At 41.9% G+C, this 17,980-nt stretch overlaps 1 protein-coding gene across 1 annotated transcript in view; it reads left to right on the forward strand.

The window, feature by feature from the left end:
• The window catches only part of rnf43 (ring finger protein 43), a 180,867-nt gene that overhangs the window by 117,148 nt on the left and 45,739 nt on the right, over window positions 1-17,980 (forward strand). The gene's annotated exons all lie outside the window — the stretch shown is intronic.

Consider the following 17,980-nt stretch of genomic DNA (forward strand, 5'->3'; position numbering starts at 1 on the left):
AAAGTAGGGATGAGGTTAGAGAGAAGTGAAAGTGAAGAAAGATCAGGAGCAGACTTAAATGAATTGCTGGCACTTAAGTTCCTTCACACCTGAGAGGTAGAGAACAGGTTTTTAGTGAAAGCGTCAGATCAGATGAAGGATAAAATGAAACTGTGGACCCAGGGACAGCTTTGAAATAGTTGGTGCTGCTGGAGAGAGAGGTTGAGTGTGTACATGTGGCGACACATGGTACTGAGAGTGGATCTCAGGAGCTGGCAGGATCAGCCGTCCGAGAAGCTTTGTTTGTCACCTGTAACCCTCGGTGGAATCGAAACATGAAGGATAGCACTTCAGTTGGAATCCACGTGGAATAGGTCGGAGTCGGACAGGTTTAGTGTTTTGGCCAGGATCTGATCTCTTTCACAGGCTGACTGAGCTGCTTACACTTCTGTTTCTAATTTAGGATTCCAGTATTATTGCTTTTATTTTCCTCCCAATGCATTACCTGGAATCTTAATGCAGAGATAAATCTGTTTAAATTCTAACTGAATGAGGTGCTGTGGAAAGAAGCAGGTTTGGTGAAATCAGATTAAATGTGCGACATTCATTTCTTACCCAGACCAAAACTGGATGAGGATGGGACGTTTCCCAAAAGAGGACATGACCCAATTCTGCCCATGGGCTAGCTTCGTAAAAGGCAGCCATTGAATATGGATTTCACCTGTCCATTTCACACTGATCAAAATTTACAAGGGGCCCACTCAGAACATAGGAACGTAGAAACCAGACTGCTAACCAGCCAACAGACACCTGCGGTCTTCTTGCAGATGCACACCACTGAGAGGTTCGAGCTGAACAATCCACGCAGCAGTGTGGAGCATTGAGTTATTGAGTCGTACAGCACAGAAAAGGCCCTTCGGCCCATTGAGTCTGCACCGACAGCTACCACGAAAATCGTTCTAATTCCATAGAGCAGGAAGATTCCAATTACAGCAAAAATTCCTGCCCGATGTTTTAGCGGCAAGTGTTTGAATCCAACTTGACCTCGACCGTTAGCTGTTTGTCTGGGAGAAATTGGCTCCTAATTTCACTTTCAGAGCCAAGGGTAATAATTAAGGGGTGTGGGGAATTTAGTAGAGGAAGGACCTTATGGGACAATAAAAGATTGCTGGTATTCAGTTGTAAAGTTCGGTCCCACAAACAACTGAAAGAGTACAATGTGCCAGCTGTATAACTGATTGTTGTAGATCTGCCTGTACTTGGGTCACTTGCCTTAATCAGGACTAAACTATTCAGAGTAGTAAATTAGAGAGGCATGAAATGTCAAAAATGAAAACCTGTCATTTACTTCAACTCAGTTGTGACAGAATAATTGTTTCTTGGTTGATGTTTTCATACCCAAGATCCTTTTTTAAGAGCTAGTGCTTCCAGGCAAAGCAATTAACTGCCAAGTTCTACAGAGGATAGTCTGGTGCCATAAGCATTAGGAACACCTGCCTCCCCCACACAGCATTGAGAGTTTGTGCCAGGGCTACCTCACCGGGATCCTCCTCCTGAGAAACTGTCAGCTTAGGAAACAATCGAGCAAAATAATCGCTGTTCTTTCAGTTACCTTGCAGCTTTGATTGAATTTACCCAAACTCAGTGAAGAATGGGCCCCAGAGATCTGATCCTTTAAAGGTGTTTATCTATTTACACTCTTGATTGTTCCAATGAGAGTAACAAATGTCTGCTATAGGCAGGACATTATCAAGATAAAGGAGGGGAACTGAAGGGATCTTCCCATTGCACTCCTGTTTGTCCAGTTAGAACTGGGAAAACATTGCTGAGAGAGACTACTGGAGTGCAGTCTCCTGGCATACCAGAATCAGTTTGCGGGTGGGATTAAAACTTTGTGCATATGATTAGGCCCTTCCCAGCTACAATAGTCTGTTTGTTTTAAAGTGCTTGCAGTAGTTATTTGGAGAAGACCTGAACAATGATTCCTATCTCTGTTCAACACAGGTTCTGAGACAGGCTGTGCTTCCTATGTTAGGAAGTGTTGAAAGTGTTTTGGTCTATTTTCTTTGTCCTATTCTGTTCAGTTTTTTTTCCTGAAGTGAGTTTTGTAGAATCTCCAGGGATTGACTTGCAGCAGTTGATTTGTGTTGTGGCTGGAAGTTCTCAAACCGTAACGTCAGTGCCTTCTCCTGCTTCTAACCCTTTTCCAGCCCTTCGCCACCAAATCCATCCTGCCCTTATCCTTCTCTAGTTGCCTTCCCAATTTTCTCTTCCTACTCCAACTCCTTTCCTGCACTTCCTTTGTTTATTTCCTTCTTCCCCTCTTTTCCACTTATTCTTTCCGATGCTATTCACTTCAGTAATGGACTTGAGTGGCTCCTTGTTGGAGCTGAGCAGCATTTTTGGAACAATTGATGTATCGCACCTCAGTTGAGTTAATCAAACATCATTGAGAGCAGATGTTGTAAACCTTTCAGCCAAACTTTACTTGACACAAGTTACACAACTTTAGAGAATTGTTGAAAACTGTCTCCGGGGCAGCATGATTCACATCAGATTAGCAGCTATATAGGATTTGCAATCTTTGTCCTAGGGCTATTCCACAGGACAAGGCTCCGTTAACTGCAGAAGCCAAACAGTAGCTTGTGCAGACACTGAATCAAAACAATGCAATCTTTGTTTCAAGTTCTCCTCATTATTTATTGACTCCTTTTAATCCACTAGACTGAAACTGGGATGCAACAGGAGGCCTGTTTAGCTCGGGTGTAGGCTGCAGGGAAGGGGAGCATCCCAGTTCAGTGCAATTGAGGAGAAGCTATTTTTAGGGCAGTTTTCCCATTGTGGATAATGTAAAGGGTGTTTTGGCTCATTTGTGTGGAGATGATGAGCACAGTTTACAAATGCAGTTGAATATGCCATATCGGCAAATTGGACTGTCATTCAATAAAGGGGGAGCATAATAATGGAGGAGGTGGTGAGATTGGAGATGGGATGTATTTATTGGGATATTAATAAGTGGGAGTGAACGAGGTAGAAAGAAGCAGGGGCAATATTGAGCTGGTGCCAATGGGAAAATTGTTTTAAATCTGTTTATTTCCCCCCTCCATCCCTGTTCCCTATAAAGTGACTTGAGTCATCAAAGGTCAGGTGCAACTGCAGTTTGTCATCTCTCCTCTCTTCTCTCTCCCCCCCCCCCCCCCCCCCCCCCCCCCCCCCCCAATGTTGAAACCGACTTGTCAGGTCAAATCTTTTGGGGCTCTTTAAAAAGAAGTTCCTGCTTTCATTTTAAACATGAAGTCCAAATGCATCTAATTAGGGCTAAAATAAAAAGGGTCAAAGAGAAGGACAGAAAAGTTGGGCCTGTCAGTGGCCCTTCTTGGGTCTGTGTTGATGGGCAAGGGGTGCGTGGTGGTGTTTTGGGTGGTTTGTGGGTCAGTGAGGCGATCTATGGGCTCTATGCGTCCATGAGTGGAAAGCTGATGTGTTCGTCTTTCCCAGTAACAATTCCATGGGTGGAATTTCTTGGCCATTTTAACCTACTCCCTAAAAGCAAAAATGCATCCAAACAGGTTGGCATTTTATGATATTGGCTGATCATTTTGGGGATGTGAATGTGCAGGAGAATATTTTGATGCAGTACAGCCTGATTAAATTTGGGAGTCACTGCTCTTATTCCTATTAGTTGTTCTTTTGGTGGCAGTTGATGCCCAGCATTCTGAGTGAGGTGATCAATAGTTGCTGCAATAAAATGTGCCAATTGTTTCCTCGAGTGCCGGCTCACAACCCAGAAAATTTAAAGAATACTGCTATCATTTGCCTCCATCCCCAACCTCTTCGTTACCCCCTCTATTTCCCTAAAGACTGTGAAAATATACGTGTTGTTCTTTAATTGCTATTTTGTGAAAGAATGTTTGCTACCCAAGATATTTGCTCATCTATACACTGGCTTCCCAGTACTCCTGAAATGAAGTAGCTTGCAGTGGCGTGGTTCAGCAGCAAACAATCTTTGCTCAATTGTTGTAATATTTTGTCTGTCTGTAGCCACAGATCTTCCTCCATTTAACCATTCACATTTACCATTGCCCTAATGTTGCACCTGAAGCAAGAATCCAGCCTACCTTATGTGGGTAGTGCTTACCGTGTGCCTCCAGAGGATTGTGGGCCACTTCTGCCTCCGAAGGCGAATTGAGCTGCTGACCTCTTGCTAATGTAAACAGGAACAGACTGCAGACTTTACCCAGAACTAGTTTGTCCATCGAACGCTGGAGTCAATGAGACCAGTCATTTTACAATAAATTTTGCTGTCAGCCACTTCATTTTTTTTGTTCCCTCAGATGTAGCATCTGTCAGCTGCAACATCGCAGTGCACAGCCTTGTGTGGGCAAAATAAAGCTTGCAGCTTTTTCTCCACCTGACCCCCAACTCCAACAACCTACAAACTCCCCCACCCCTCACTGGGTCCGTGTAATAAAGTTTCCTCAGGAATCCCAGGTCATTACATTGCAATCTATTTTCCTAAAACAGGTGCCTTGGGGAAGAAGATTTCTAAATACAGAACATTCCAGAGAGTATTTACATCAGGCATGTCTACCAACCACCCTCCATCTTCAGAAGGATCCATGGTCCATTAGATTAGCTAGCACAAGAAAGCAGCAGGTCGCTTCAGCAACTATCTAAACAGTGCCAGAGAAGCCTGCAGAGCGAGCAAGTGAGCGGGAAAGCAGTGACTGATATGCTGCCAAGGAAAACAGTCCCTCTGTTTACTAGGCAGGTCACGTAGGGGTACAGGAAGGCCATAGGTCTCCATTTAAAGAAGCTTGAAAACTCAGCAGCTGTCACAGTGAGGCTTCTCTCCCTCCTCCTCCTCTCCCCCCCCCCCCCCCCCCCCCTCACTTGCAGCCCTGGCGCTGACTGTGAAGCACAACTCTGACTGCAAATGTGTCACAGTGGTGAAGATTAAAGAAACCTCAGCAGGCCCCACCCAGACTCGGGGCCATACAATAGCCTAATTACACAAAATTTCTCACATAGTTCAGGAATAGGCAGCAACAGCTGCATCTGAGTGCTTTCAAGAGCCGAATGGAACAAGTTCTAAACCGTGTGAGATTTGTTATTTGCGAGGGAAAGTATTTCAGCTTTCAGCATGACGCATTCCTCTTCATGAGAGTCCCAGTGTGGTTCCACAGCCACCTAGAGAAAGTTAAGGCTGACGGTTGAGTTGTAAGGAGGAGGTTTTATGGATTTTACCTCCTTGTCGTCTGTAGCCGGCTTTGCTTTGTTTCCATGGCAGCACTGTCCCATGTAGGTGTGCTGCAGTGACAGGCAGGACTTTGTTTAGTTCCTTTCCTGTTGCCTGGATGCACGTGACAGACCACAGCAAATGCAGCCCCAGCACTATGTTGGCTCGTGCTTCAAATTTCCTTTAAACTGAATCAAAGTTTTAGATTTTTTTCTTTAAATTAAGTCTTTCCTGACCTGGCTTTCTTCAGATGGCACCTGGCACTGGGATCCTCTAGAATCACCAAAACAAATAAAGTCTCATTTTTAAGTTTATTTATTAGTATCATAAATAGGCTTACATTAACATTGCAATGGAGTTATTGTGAAAATCCCCTAGTCGCCACACTCTGGCGCCTGTTCGGGTACACTGAGGGAGAATTTAGCATGGCTGATGTACCTAACTAACACCTCTTTCGGACTGAGGGAGGAAACTGGGGCACCCAGAGGAAACCCATGCAGACACAGGGCGAACGTGCAGACTCCACACAGACAGTGACCCAACTTAAGAATCGAACCCAGGTCCCTGGACCTGTGAGGCAGCAATGCTAACCACTGTGCCACCGTGCCGCTCAAATTCAACTTTCACGACCTCAGCAAATCCCAGAGCGCTCTCCTGCCAATGATGTACTTTTGAAGTGTAGTCACTGTTGTAATGTAGAACCAATTAATGCATGGCAAGCTTCCATAAGCAGCAATGTGATAATTACCAGATCATTTGTTCTAGGTGTCAGTAGAGTGCCAGATATTAGCTAGGGAACTTAGCAAACTTGCATGCTTTTGTCTGAATATTGCCAAGGGATCTTTTACATCCACCTGAAAGGACAGACCGGGCTTTTTAAACACCCTATCTGAAAGACAGCACCTCAGACAGTGTGGCACTCCATGTGTGCTGCACTGCACAAAATGGGAGAGCAAGATTAGGAAACCTAGCTGATTTACTTTCACTCTGAGCACCTCATCTATTCCTCCAGATGTGATCAGCTAATTTAACACCAAATTAGGAATCCCAATACGCAGTTTTCTGGTCTCTATGGTTACGTACCACACCTGTTCCTGTATTCCCTAGGCCACCTGTAGAGCTACCTCATTTTATTTCCATTTCCATCCCCACCCCCATTTGTTTGTCTGTCTCTCTCATGCTCTCATTGTCTCGAGCACTTTTGAACGTTTAGCACTATACAAATGTAATTTGTGTCTTTGTTCCGTATAAGCTCTGCTTTCAAGGGTGATCCTCTTCAATTTGCAATATGCTGTTATTTTATTACTTGCCCTGAAAGATTTCCTTTTCCCAACCTTTCTTCCTTGCACACCCAGGAATGAGACATTAAATTTGACTCGGGAAAGTTTACACGTATCAGTTGGAGCAAGATGCCAGGGAATAGACCCACAGGTTTCCAAATGGTTTAAACAGAAGTAGATTTGAAGTTAAGATTGCACGTCAACGGGCAATATGTTCTCTAGGGAGACAAAAGCAGCCAATGTTGATTTTTGGTGGTGGGGGGCTGCAGAGGCACATAAATTGAACTACTGTGGATGAAAATCTCTACAAATTGTAGTTGATTTAAAGCAGTGTTAGAGAAGAATTCAAAGACATAATGGTGAGATTTGTCCGGTGGACCAACAAGTAAGAGAACGAGAACAGGCAGCATGTGGGGACTGGGGAGCTTCTAGCTGGAGATGGTGTCCTCCTTGCACTGCATATACTCCTTCACAGAAAAGTAACACACTGAGTGTTAGAGGAAGGGGAGTTGCAGGGAGAACTCGGAGGTAGTGCACAAATGGTGACACTGTCAAAAATGGATCAGTCCCATGGATAGATGGACCAGCTTGCAGGATGAACTAAATGTACCACACAAGAAACACGATGCTCAACACTGGTAAATTTGTTTTAACTGTGATTGAAACAGTGAGTGATAATACTGAGTAAATTAGAATCTCGGGACATCCTTCCTCATTAAAGCCAGGTTCCTGCACATGGACATTGATATTGCTGCCAGTGAAGAGAGAAGTTTTTTAACAAGACTGCTATGTGCTGCCCAAGATTCCGTGTTCAGAAGCGGGAGCCATATTTTTATACACATCACCAAGGATTTATATATCAGGCTGAAGAATAAAGGCCAATGTTTTTTCAAGACTTAGTGGTAAAATATAGGCAACTACAAAGCGCTTCAAAACACAACGGGAACAGTAGAAACTTCAATAATTGTTGTGGGATCTTTATTGGAGATGTGGGTTTTTTTTTTGAGGATGTGAATTGTCATATTTCTGATTGTAATATTTTCAGGAGAGATGACTGTGTGGCAGAATAAGACTCAATCACAATAATGGATGTTGCAGGGATTGTATTAAGACTGAATGTATATAGAAAATGTTAAGAAATACAACGAGAATCGGTACAATGTTTGCTGAGCATTACAGCCCGTCAAATGGCAGGGTCAACAAAAAAATAGTAAAAGTCAACAATAAGGATGCTGAACTGGGAAAAAGTCAAAATGCAGTGATGACCAGAATCTGGACTTTTTACTTATTCATTTATAAGTTCATAAGATTTAGGAGCAGAATTAGGTCATTCAGCCCATCGAATCCGCTCTGCCTTTCGATCATGGCTGATATGCTCCTCATCCCCATTTTCCTCCCTCCTCCCCATAACCTTTCAACCCATTACCAATTAAGAATCTGTCTAACTCCTCCTCAAATTTACTCGCTGTCCCAGTACCCACCGCACTTTGGGGTATTTATGGGACATGGGCATCGTTGGCTGGCTAGCATTTATTGCCCATCCTTGGTTGCCCTTGAGAAGGTGGTGTTGAGCCGCCGCCTTGAAATGCAGTCCACATGCTGTGAGTTGACCCACAATGCCGTTTGGGAGGGAATTTCAGAATTTTGACCCAGCAACTGTGAAGAAATAGCGATATATTTCCAAGTCAGGATGGTGAGTGGTTTGGAGGAGAACTTGCAGATAGTGGTGTTCCTATGTATCTGCTGCCTTTGTCCTTCTGAATGAACTGGATTGAAAAGTTTGCAAAATTGACAGATTAGCAGTGAAAATTCTCCAACTTTGAGAAGCGTAGACTATAAATACATCCCATTAAAGCAAAAAAAAAGCCCGGATCAAAGTATGGGGTTTCATGGATAAATAGATTGCTGCTAAAGTGAAACTTAAAAGGGAGGCATATGATAGAAGTAGAACTAACAATATTAAGATCATCATGAGGAATGTAGAAATTATAACAAGGAGATGAAAGGGAAGCTTAGAAAAGCGAAGGGGACATTAAAAAAGCTAGCAGTTAAAATAAAATGGTAAGACTTTTACAAGCATTATAACCTAAAATAGAGCTCACTTGAGGCAGGGAATTTGATTGGGAGGGGTAATTTGCATTGGTTTAAAAATAATGGTAGAAATCAGAATGTAGATGTATTCAAAGAGGATGTGAATGTTTAATGGAGGGAAATCGTAGAAAAGGGCTTGATTCAGAAACAATTAGCAGATCCTCAAGATGGTTAAGCCATCAGACTCTTGGTGACATGCAGTCTTGACTTTTGAAAGAAATCAAAGAAAGAAAGAAGCAAAGGTTCTGGCCACAATTTTTAAATCCTCATTAACTCTACAGTACAATTTGAACTGGTGGAGTTAGCATAACACATTTGAAGAGAGAATGATAAGTCAGAAAACTGTAAATATCAGCTGTAGGCAAACTTCTGAAATCCGTAATTTGAAATAATATCAACAAGTAGTTAGCACATGGATTACTAAAAGACCGATTTGTGAAAAGAAAACTGTTTAGCAAATTTACTCGAGTAAATAGATTGAATAGATGTGGATTTTCAGAAGCCGTTCATAAAGTATCGCTGAAAACACTTTTTAGAAAAATGTGTGCATGGCAAGATGAAACACAGCAACATGGAAAAATAGAGTTAACTGGTTGTTGCTCAGACTGGAGAAGGGTTGGGAGTGATATGCTCCTGGCGTCAATGCTGGCTCTACTTTTGCTTTCAATAAGTGCAGGCAGGTTTAATTGAGAGTCCGAACAAAATCTCAAAATTTACCAATGATATCAAAGCATAATGTTTGATAAATAGCAGAAAGGGTTGTAGAACACTTCAGAAAGGCATAGGATAATGAGCAAACAGGTGAATTATGCAACTCATTGTGGATATGCATGAGGTAATACTTTTGGGATTATAAACTCCATGGAAACATGCTGAAGGGTGTGTATGTACAGAGATCTAGGGGTTCAAATGTATAATTTCCTGGAAGCAACAATGCAGGTAGATAAAGTCATAAAAGGCGAACAACATTTATAATTTTATTCATAGGAGCAGAGAGGTCAAGAGTAAAGAATTAATGCTTAATTTGTGCAGACCCCACAGTTCACAGAGTACTGTGAACAGTTCTGAATGTCAATCAGAGCTGGCATCAGAACGTGCAGCATGAATTCTCCAAAATAATGCCAGGTATAGACTAGCAAAGTTGAGAGACCTCGAATACTGGGAGTGTTGCTACTATAGCAAAACAAATCAAGTGGAGAACTAATCATGGTTATTGAGATTAAGTTTTGAAAGTGATTAGGGCATGGCAATTTTCTCTGGTTGAGGAGTCAGTGATGAGAGTTCATCAATAAATGAATGAGGAGAGAGATTAGAGGAAATTTCTACATGGTAAGGGTTGTTGGAGCATGGAGTGCTTCTCTGCAATGAGAGGTCGAGACAGATTGCTGCCTCTCTTAGGAGAAAAGTGGACGATTATTTGAAACAGAGGGGAATGGGGTGGGATCATTAGTTTTGGATTGTGAAACTTGCTGCTGACGCTGAGCAGCAGTTCTGTCAAGGTATGGAAGTATCTTCAACAAGCACACATTCATGTCATGGTGGGTGTTCGTCCTAGCTTGGGTACTTCACTTTCATTGATGTATGCTGAACATCCAGCTTCTCGTAAGTAGATTGACTTAACATGCTTTCAGTGCTACAGAAGAAACAGTGCTGTATTCATTAGAGAAATCACAACCTGAGCCCTTGCCCCCTTCAGTGCCCGGAACCCTCACCTCTTCTAGTAAAATTGAAGCACAGAATAGTACAGCACAAAAGAAATCTCTATATTATATATATATATATATATATATATATTTAATTGTAAGCAGGTAACAGGCATTGGCTGAGGATTTACTTCTGTTGCTTTAGTGGGAAAGACTGAAATCATGATAGTTGAGGTAGGAGGTGCATGTTTGCAATGTATATCTTTGCAAATGAGTGCTTAAAAGTGTGTAAAGATTGACTCCAGTTCTATCCTTCACCATCTGGCTTTCTCGAACAGAACAGGTTCTTAAGTCCATTGAGTTTGCTGCGGTTGTGAAGAGTAATCCAGTAAATTCTAGTGTCCAGTTCTTCGTTCTCATCCCCACAACTTTTTTCTGCTTCAAGTATTTATCTGATTGTATTTTGAAAACTTGATTGAATTCCTACCTCCCTATCCGACATTATGAAGCTATATATCATATATCACCACTTGGAACACCATTAACCTCAGATCACCAAAGCTGTGTTTACAGCAGCACTATTCAAATAACCTCACCACTCTGGGGCTCCACTGATTTTCCTAACCTCCCCCCAACACAACTGGTTTGGAACAACTGCTCACCATTTTCCTTCTCTTGTTTCAGTTTCCCCACCGTATATATTTAAGTAAATGATCACTGTTTCTGTCAAAGCTTGATTCTGAGAGTGTTCCTTCCACTTCTCTCTACACCTTTCTGTCCATTTAAAGCAACTCCAGTGGCAAGCAGGATCTACACACGCAATTAGCAAGACCCATTGTTTCCACCTTTACTTTTCTGACTGCTTTTGGGTCCTGCTTTTGCAAGATTTTTCTCTTGTGAGGGATTGATTTTACTTTCCTGCTTTCCTCTCTCTGGGGCCTCTTGCTGTCTCCGACAAGGTGCCTGGAAGGTTCCCATCTGAATGTTTCATTTGACTATAAGCTCTGGGTTTATTGTTTTGTGGTTTCCATTTGTACCGTTGAGTCAAACAGGATAGTCACGTTGCAAATGTAGAGGAATTGGGAGAGAATGATCATAAGTCAAACTTTACGCAGTCATGGATTAATATTGTATTATTGGGCCTAAACAATGAAAAATATATTAGAAATAGTATTGTCAGTTTAGTTTTAATGTTAACCGTTGTAAATTAATTGATTCATGAGAGATCAAATGGGTCACATGATTGGTTTGATGCTGACTAACGTCTGCCAATCCAGCCATTAGTAAGAAGCAAGCCAATCCTAGGGCTGGATTGATAGTGCTGGGAGAAGCTATGGGGCAAAGCAGATATCCAGTGGGGCAGGCCTGAGTTATGCCACAATGCTTTAAATTTCGCCACAGGAAACACTGCCGCAGTTAACGTGATGAGTGAAGCTTGTGCTTACTGAAAACCCATTTGAATCTCAGCAGGAAGCCATGTGTAAAAAGAAAAATGGGTTAATGAGTCCTGCACGCACCATTACTGCTTTCCAGACCATTTTTAGAAGGCGCCAGATCACATGGACACCAGTCACTGAGATGCAAGTTGGATGTGGTCAGTCATGGAGGACAGCTAAATTCCTCATCTTTTTCAAAGAGATTCAGTATAATGAAGAAGAGACGTGGAGAAAGAATGGAAAATTCTGATTACACGCTTAGTAGAGATTATTGCAGACTATTTTGCTAATTAGTTCTTCCAGATTTAAAATATCTTTCTTTATTAGAACAAAGTGTTGTGGTATTAAAGCAAATTCTTCTGGCTTTCATAGCAGCCCCTGTGAATGTGGTTTTTATGCAGTTTTTTAAGGCTACGTCCTTTCATTCAGCTTCAATCAGTACCGTTAAATCACGTCACTTTTGAAATCCTTACAAAGAATTCTTTTGTGTGCTTTTTTTTCCACTCCCTGACTTGCCTGATCCTGCCCTTTTCTTATTTCTGTTACAATTCAGGAATTTATTCAAAAGCTGTTCATTTAACATATCTGCTATGGGGCAACGTGCAGCCGGGTCCCCTTCAGTGCTTATTATCCATTGGCGCATCACCTGATATAGAATCTCCAGTTCATTTCTGAAGGATGGAGTGTGCAATTGTGAAAAAGATTTTGTTTGAAGTATTTACCTTCCTTTTACCTTGTCTCCAAAAGATTCCATACTGCAGCCAAGATCTGTTATCGGGCTGTATTTCAAGTACCATCCCAGAGCACTCTTCTTCACCTACAGGGAAGAACTGTGGTGAGTCCACCCCCGCAAGCGACTCGCAACTGAGAAGTGGCATGTAGAGGAAAATGCAGGCACGCTCCATAATCTTCCCACTCCCATGATGGATGTACTCAGTATTGTCTGAAATGTTGCAAATGCAGTCCAACTGCTTTCAAACTACGTGACTACAGCTACGTTTTCAGACAGTACAACACAAGAACTTTGGGGTGGGGAAATTTTATTGTCCAATGTGAGATATATGTCAGTATTAAATAGGAATCCTGCATATTGCATTAAAATTATTTGAGCACCACAAGGACACTTGAGATTCTTCCAAAACACGATTCATTTGTAGAGTGATGCCTGGTCCCACATTCATGTGCAGCATCTGAATCAATAGCTACAGCACAAGGATTTCACAATTTATAGGAACAGGAAAAGGCTGTTCCACCCAAAGAAGGCTATTCTACTTCATACAGATCTCAATCCCACCAGATCTACCATTTCACCATATCCCTTAAAATCTTCTTTCTATAGGCATTCCATTCTCACTTGTTCAATTTCTCTCTCTCTCACTTTCCTTTCGTGTCTTGCTCCTTTGCCAGTTACCCTTAAACACATTGAACTGCAGCACCCACTAACCGCCCTTTCACCTAAAATTGTCCATCTAAATTTCTAACTTGATATTTTCATTCAGACAGTTATCACAACTGTACCTTGTGAACATTTTAATGGCAACAAATTGGCAAAGGGGCCAATTGAGGACCACAAATTATATCTTACGGACAAGGTGTGGATGAGGTGCTAAATGAGTGCTTTGGATCTGTCTTTGCAAATAGAATAGGATAAAGAGATAGTAGTTAAAAAGTTGGCGTTGCTGAAAGCAGGATATTCACTTAGTCTGGCTGCGATGTTTTCCAGGTTACTGAGGGAAGTATGGGTGGAGACTATAGAAGTTCAGGCCACAATCTTTCAGTCCTTCCCATGGGGGAGATTCTGAAGGCTGGCAAGTTTCACCCCTTTGCAGGAAAGCGGAGGGGGATAAATCCGGCAATTAAAGGCTAGTCAGCTTATCAGTGGTGGGAAACCTTTGAGACAATCAGGACAAAATAAGTTCGCATTTTTGAAGAGATGTGGCCTAATAAAAGGCAATTTGTTAAATGCAAATTATGTTTGATCATTTGATTGAGTTCTTTGTAGTAGCACCGAGGTTTAATGGGAGTATTATGTTGGTTGCATATGTGAAGTTTAATAAGGGGTATGGTTAAGTACCACAAAATAGACTTGTTAGCAAGGTTGAAACTTATTGGTACGAAAGGGGCCAGTGGCAACCTGGGTATGAAATTGGCTAAGGGACTAAAAGCATAGAGTGATCAATTGTTTCAGACTGGAGAGAAGTGTACAGTTGTCTTCCCTTGGGTGGTTGATGTTGGGACCACTGTTACGTTTGAGATATCTTAGTAATCTGGATTTAGGTACACAGAGAATACTGTCAAAGTTTGACAGATGACTTTGGGAAATGTAATAACGAGGGGGATAAGTACAGACTTCAGGAGAACTGAAATGGACAGACAAATGGAATACTAAATTGAATGCAGGGAAGTATGAAATTATACATTTTGATGGTAAGAATGAAGAGGGTTAATATAAATTAAATTATCCAATTGTAAAGAGGTAGAGTGGGGGAAGTGGGAATTCAGAGACCTGATGATGTATGTAACAAAACTTTGAAGGTGGCAGTACAAGTTGAAAACATGTGTAAGGAGCAGGGTTAGATAGACCAGACACGGTCTCTGTGCATATGGAGCATTATTGGGTGGACCAGGCACCCTGCCTGTGTGCAAGGAACAAGGTAAGATAACCTAGGCACAGCTGGAAGGAAAGTGAGGCTGGTGTGGTCAGGTGAAAAAACTTTTCCCCTTCTACTTGAATTTCCAGACTGCTGATTAGTTTGTAGCCCGTTTTAATTCTAGTTTGCTGGAGTAGTCTGCTGCTCCTGAAAGTGTAGCCGCTACCCAGGTATGAAGTAACCTTTGCATGCAAAATAACACAGGCTGTCCTGGTCAGTCATATTTCTCCACAGATGATGTTGTAAATTAAAGTACAAGTTGTTGTTGACCAGAGTCACTGGCTGACTAACCTTTGCTCATGCTTCACAAAACAGTGCAGTGTTTTAACAGGTAATTGGCCTCTGATCTTCCTTTTCAAGCAGCTGACATTAGTGGCTTTGGGAAGACTTGGGTTAAATGCCTCCCTCTCCTCCAGCTAGGAATCACAGGGAAAGCAAAAATCTTAAAGTTAGAAGTAAAGTTTATTTATTAGTCACAAGTAGGCTTACATTCACACTGCAATGAAGTTACTGTGATACTAAAAGGGTTAAATGATGAATACTGGTTCCATAGACCAGTCCTGTATTCACTTGAGTATTGAAGATTAGGGGAAGATATAATTGAGGTGTTTAAAATGATTAAAGGATTTGATAGAAAGAAGCTATTCTCACTCGTTGGCGGGGGAGGGATGTGGGATACAGAACAGTGGAACGTAACCCAAAGATGGAGATTGGCCACTCGGATGTCAGAAAGAAAAAAAATTCAAAGTTAAGATTGAGATTTTTTTGCTAGGTAAGGATGTTAAAATCAGCCACGATCTAATTGACTGGTGGAACAGGCTTGATGGGCTGAATGGCCTTCTCCTGTTCCTTTCTAAGTTCAGATGCAAACTGTGAAGTTATTGAAAGTAGTTGGTGCTGTATCTGTTCCTTAATGAGATAGCAAGTGTACTTGGCAGGGGGAGAAAAGGGCACAATAATAACATTGAAAGATCTCTCTTTTCTGGTGACCAGGTAGTTTCCATAGTTCCGGCATGGGGAAAATATTTGATATTTTAATACGATTACCGCAGTTCTCTCGAGCTGTGATTCAGGTCTCGAGCATGTCAGCCGGGGTCAGGGTCAGCCGTGCCTGGCAATCACTACCATTCTTTTCAGCCACTCAAGGAAGTGTGAGAAGGACAATGCACAGCTGCTGATTTATTTTGAGCCTCTGTTAGTTACAATCAAATGTCACAAATCACACAAGCTCCATAATGAAGGATCTCAATCGGAGAATCTTTGAAACCCTGCACTAAGCTCACATTCCATGAGGTGGAGCTGGCCTGTTTACAGCGGGGATGGATGGACAGGGGAATGTGCTGATGGCTCATTTGGTAAAATCATTGCAGTGCTGTTTTGAGCCACATTAATTGGAAGATCCTGGCTTTAATCACCACATCTGAGTTAACTGAGTTCCATTGGGGTGTTATAAAGGTTACAATTGATTTTAGTGCCACAAAAGGAAAGAAAAGATTAGCCAGGATATCCGTCCCTAGTAACCCTGCTGTGATCTCTGCTGGGTTTGTGGATGTTGGATGGTATGGGCTGGCATAGCAGTAACATTCCTGTTATATAGGAGTGATGTGGAGTTGCCGGTGTTGGACTGGGGTAGGCACAACACCAGGTTAAAGTCCAACAGGTTTATTTGGTAGCATGAGGTTTCGGAGTATTGCCACTTCGTCAGGTGAAGTACAGTAGAACAGCACAGTGTCTAGATTCTCAGATAAAGAATGAAGTTTGCACCAATAAATCCCAGCAATGAGTCAACCTCTTCAGGATAAGAGCAGAGAAATTGGTCCGCCTCAATTCACTTGGAGCCATCTGCCATTTTACCTCACCAAAGGGTAATTGGGTTTGCTACCAATCTGCGTTAGCCCTATCTTTGACTTTTGCTACAATCAACAGGAACCCAATCAGCTAAACTATATTCTGTCACTTTGGAGTAGCATCAGAAGCACTGAATCCATTTGTGTGTAGCTGTAGAAATTTGTTGTTAGCACTGCACGAGAGCCTGAGGGGCTGAGATCAAACAGACTGCAGCCATGTAGCGTGTAATGTATAATAGCTGCAGCTCCTCCAGCTCTCCTTCAAACTGCTGCAGTCTGTTTTTGCTGCATTCCATAGCTATGTAAGAAGTCTCACAACACCAGGTTAAAGTCCAACAGGTTTATTTGGTAGCAAAATCCACTAGCTTTCGGAGCGCTACTCCTTCGTCAGGTAAGTGGGAGTTCTGTTCACAAACAGGGCATATAAAGACACAAACTCAATTTACAAAATAATGGTTGGAATGCGAATCTTTATAGGTAATCAAGCCTTAAAGGTACAGACAATGTGAGTGGAGAGAGCGTTAAGCACAGGTTAAAGAGACCACATCATTCCATAGCTATAGCAGACACTCTGACTTGGACCTTTACTGCTGCTAATGAGCAAGGGAAATATATTGGAGAAACGTGTTCGGCTTGGACCTCTTTGATGTACTGGTAAAGCAAAATAAAGGTGCAGTCCAGCAACAATATGTATAATTGTTTGCAAACAATAAACCTTGGAAGGGTGGGGTGTGGTCTCTGTTCTGGGGTGAGCAGTAAATTGAGATAGGTGAACTAGTGCTTATTTTAGTCATTGGTATATCTACTCTGTAGCTGGGTAGGGTGGTACTTCAGCACATGATCGACACATTAACACTTTTTCACAATGTCACATTAATAGTTATATTGGAACCATGTTGAGATGGAGTGTGCCACAATCTGTAACCTCATGGCACGGCATATTCCTTGCATCACCATTGCTGTTGAGCAACGGGGCAACCCTGGTTCAACAAGGAACGTAGAACAGCACCTGCCATTTTAAAAATGAGGTAGAAATAAGCAATGCTTCAACATAGGGCTACCTCCTTGTGTTAGGGTATCAGATCAGAAACCCCAAGGTATATTCTGAAGCCAGATGAACCCAACAATTTTTCTAATTTGGCATTAGTGTGAGGATAGATGTTTCACTCCAGGTGCAATTCTACTGACAAACCAGGGAGCTTTTAACAAAACAAACTTTATTTAGCAACACATTTTAACCTTAAAATTAATTAGTTTAACCTTTAACATTTACCAAGTGAACAATACTTAAACATGGCAAAATACAATTTTTAACTGCTGACCTATCACTGTTAGTTCCAATCAAGCAATATTTCTCTTTTATAGACTTAATCTCCTCTTTAAAATTAGTTAGCAAAACACAGGCATATTTGCTTTGACTTAGGTTAAGAGTATTGGAGCTTTCAGAAAGCCTCTGGAGAGAGAGCGACAGCAAGACACTTCTTTCCTCCATCAACTCCAGGCAGCAACTGCTCTTGGATTTAAAGTAAAAATGAAACAGTTCTTTCCTGCAAGCTTAACTCCTCCCATTAACCACATGACTCTGGAGAACTTAAAATAAACAAAAGGTCCACTAACTCTACGAAGCAACATATTCCGAGCTAAAACCATTATCATCCTGCAGTCTCAGCATCTGCTGCATGTTTCCCCAGACAAACCTACTCTTGCAACGAAGTGCTGCCTCTTAAAGCAACCCCACCTTAAACATAAAATACAGCAAAATAGCACAGTATCATCACACATGCTGAACAGTGGAGTCAATATGCTACATTCAT

Source organism: Mustelus asterias, chromosome 12 (assembly GCF_964213995.1).
Source record: "Mustelus asterias chromosome 12, sMusAst1.hap1.1, whole genome shotgun sequence".
NCBI classification, from domain to species: Eukaryota; Metazoa; Chordata; class Chondrichthyes; order Carcharhiniformes; family Triakidae; genus Mustelus; species Mustelus asterias.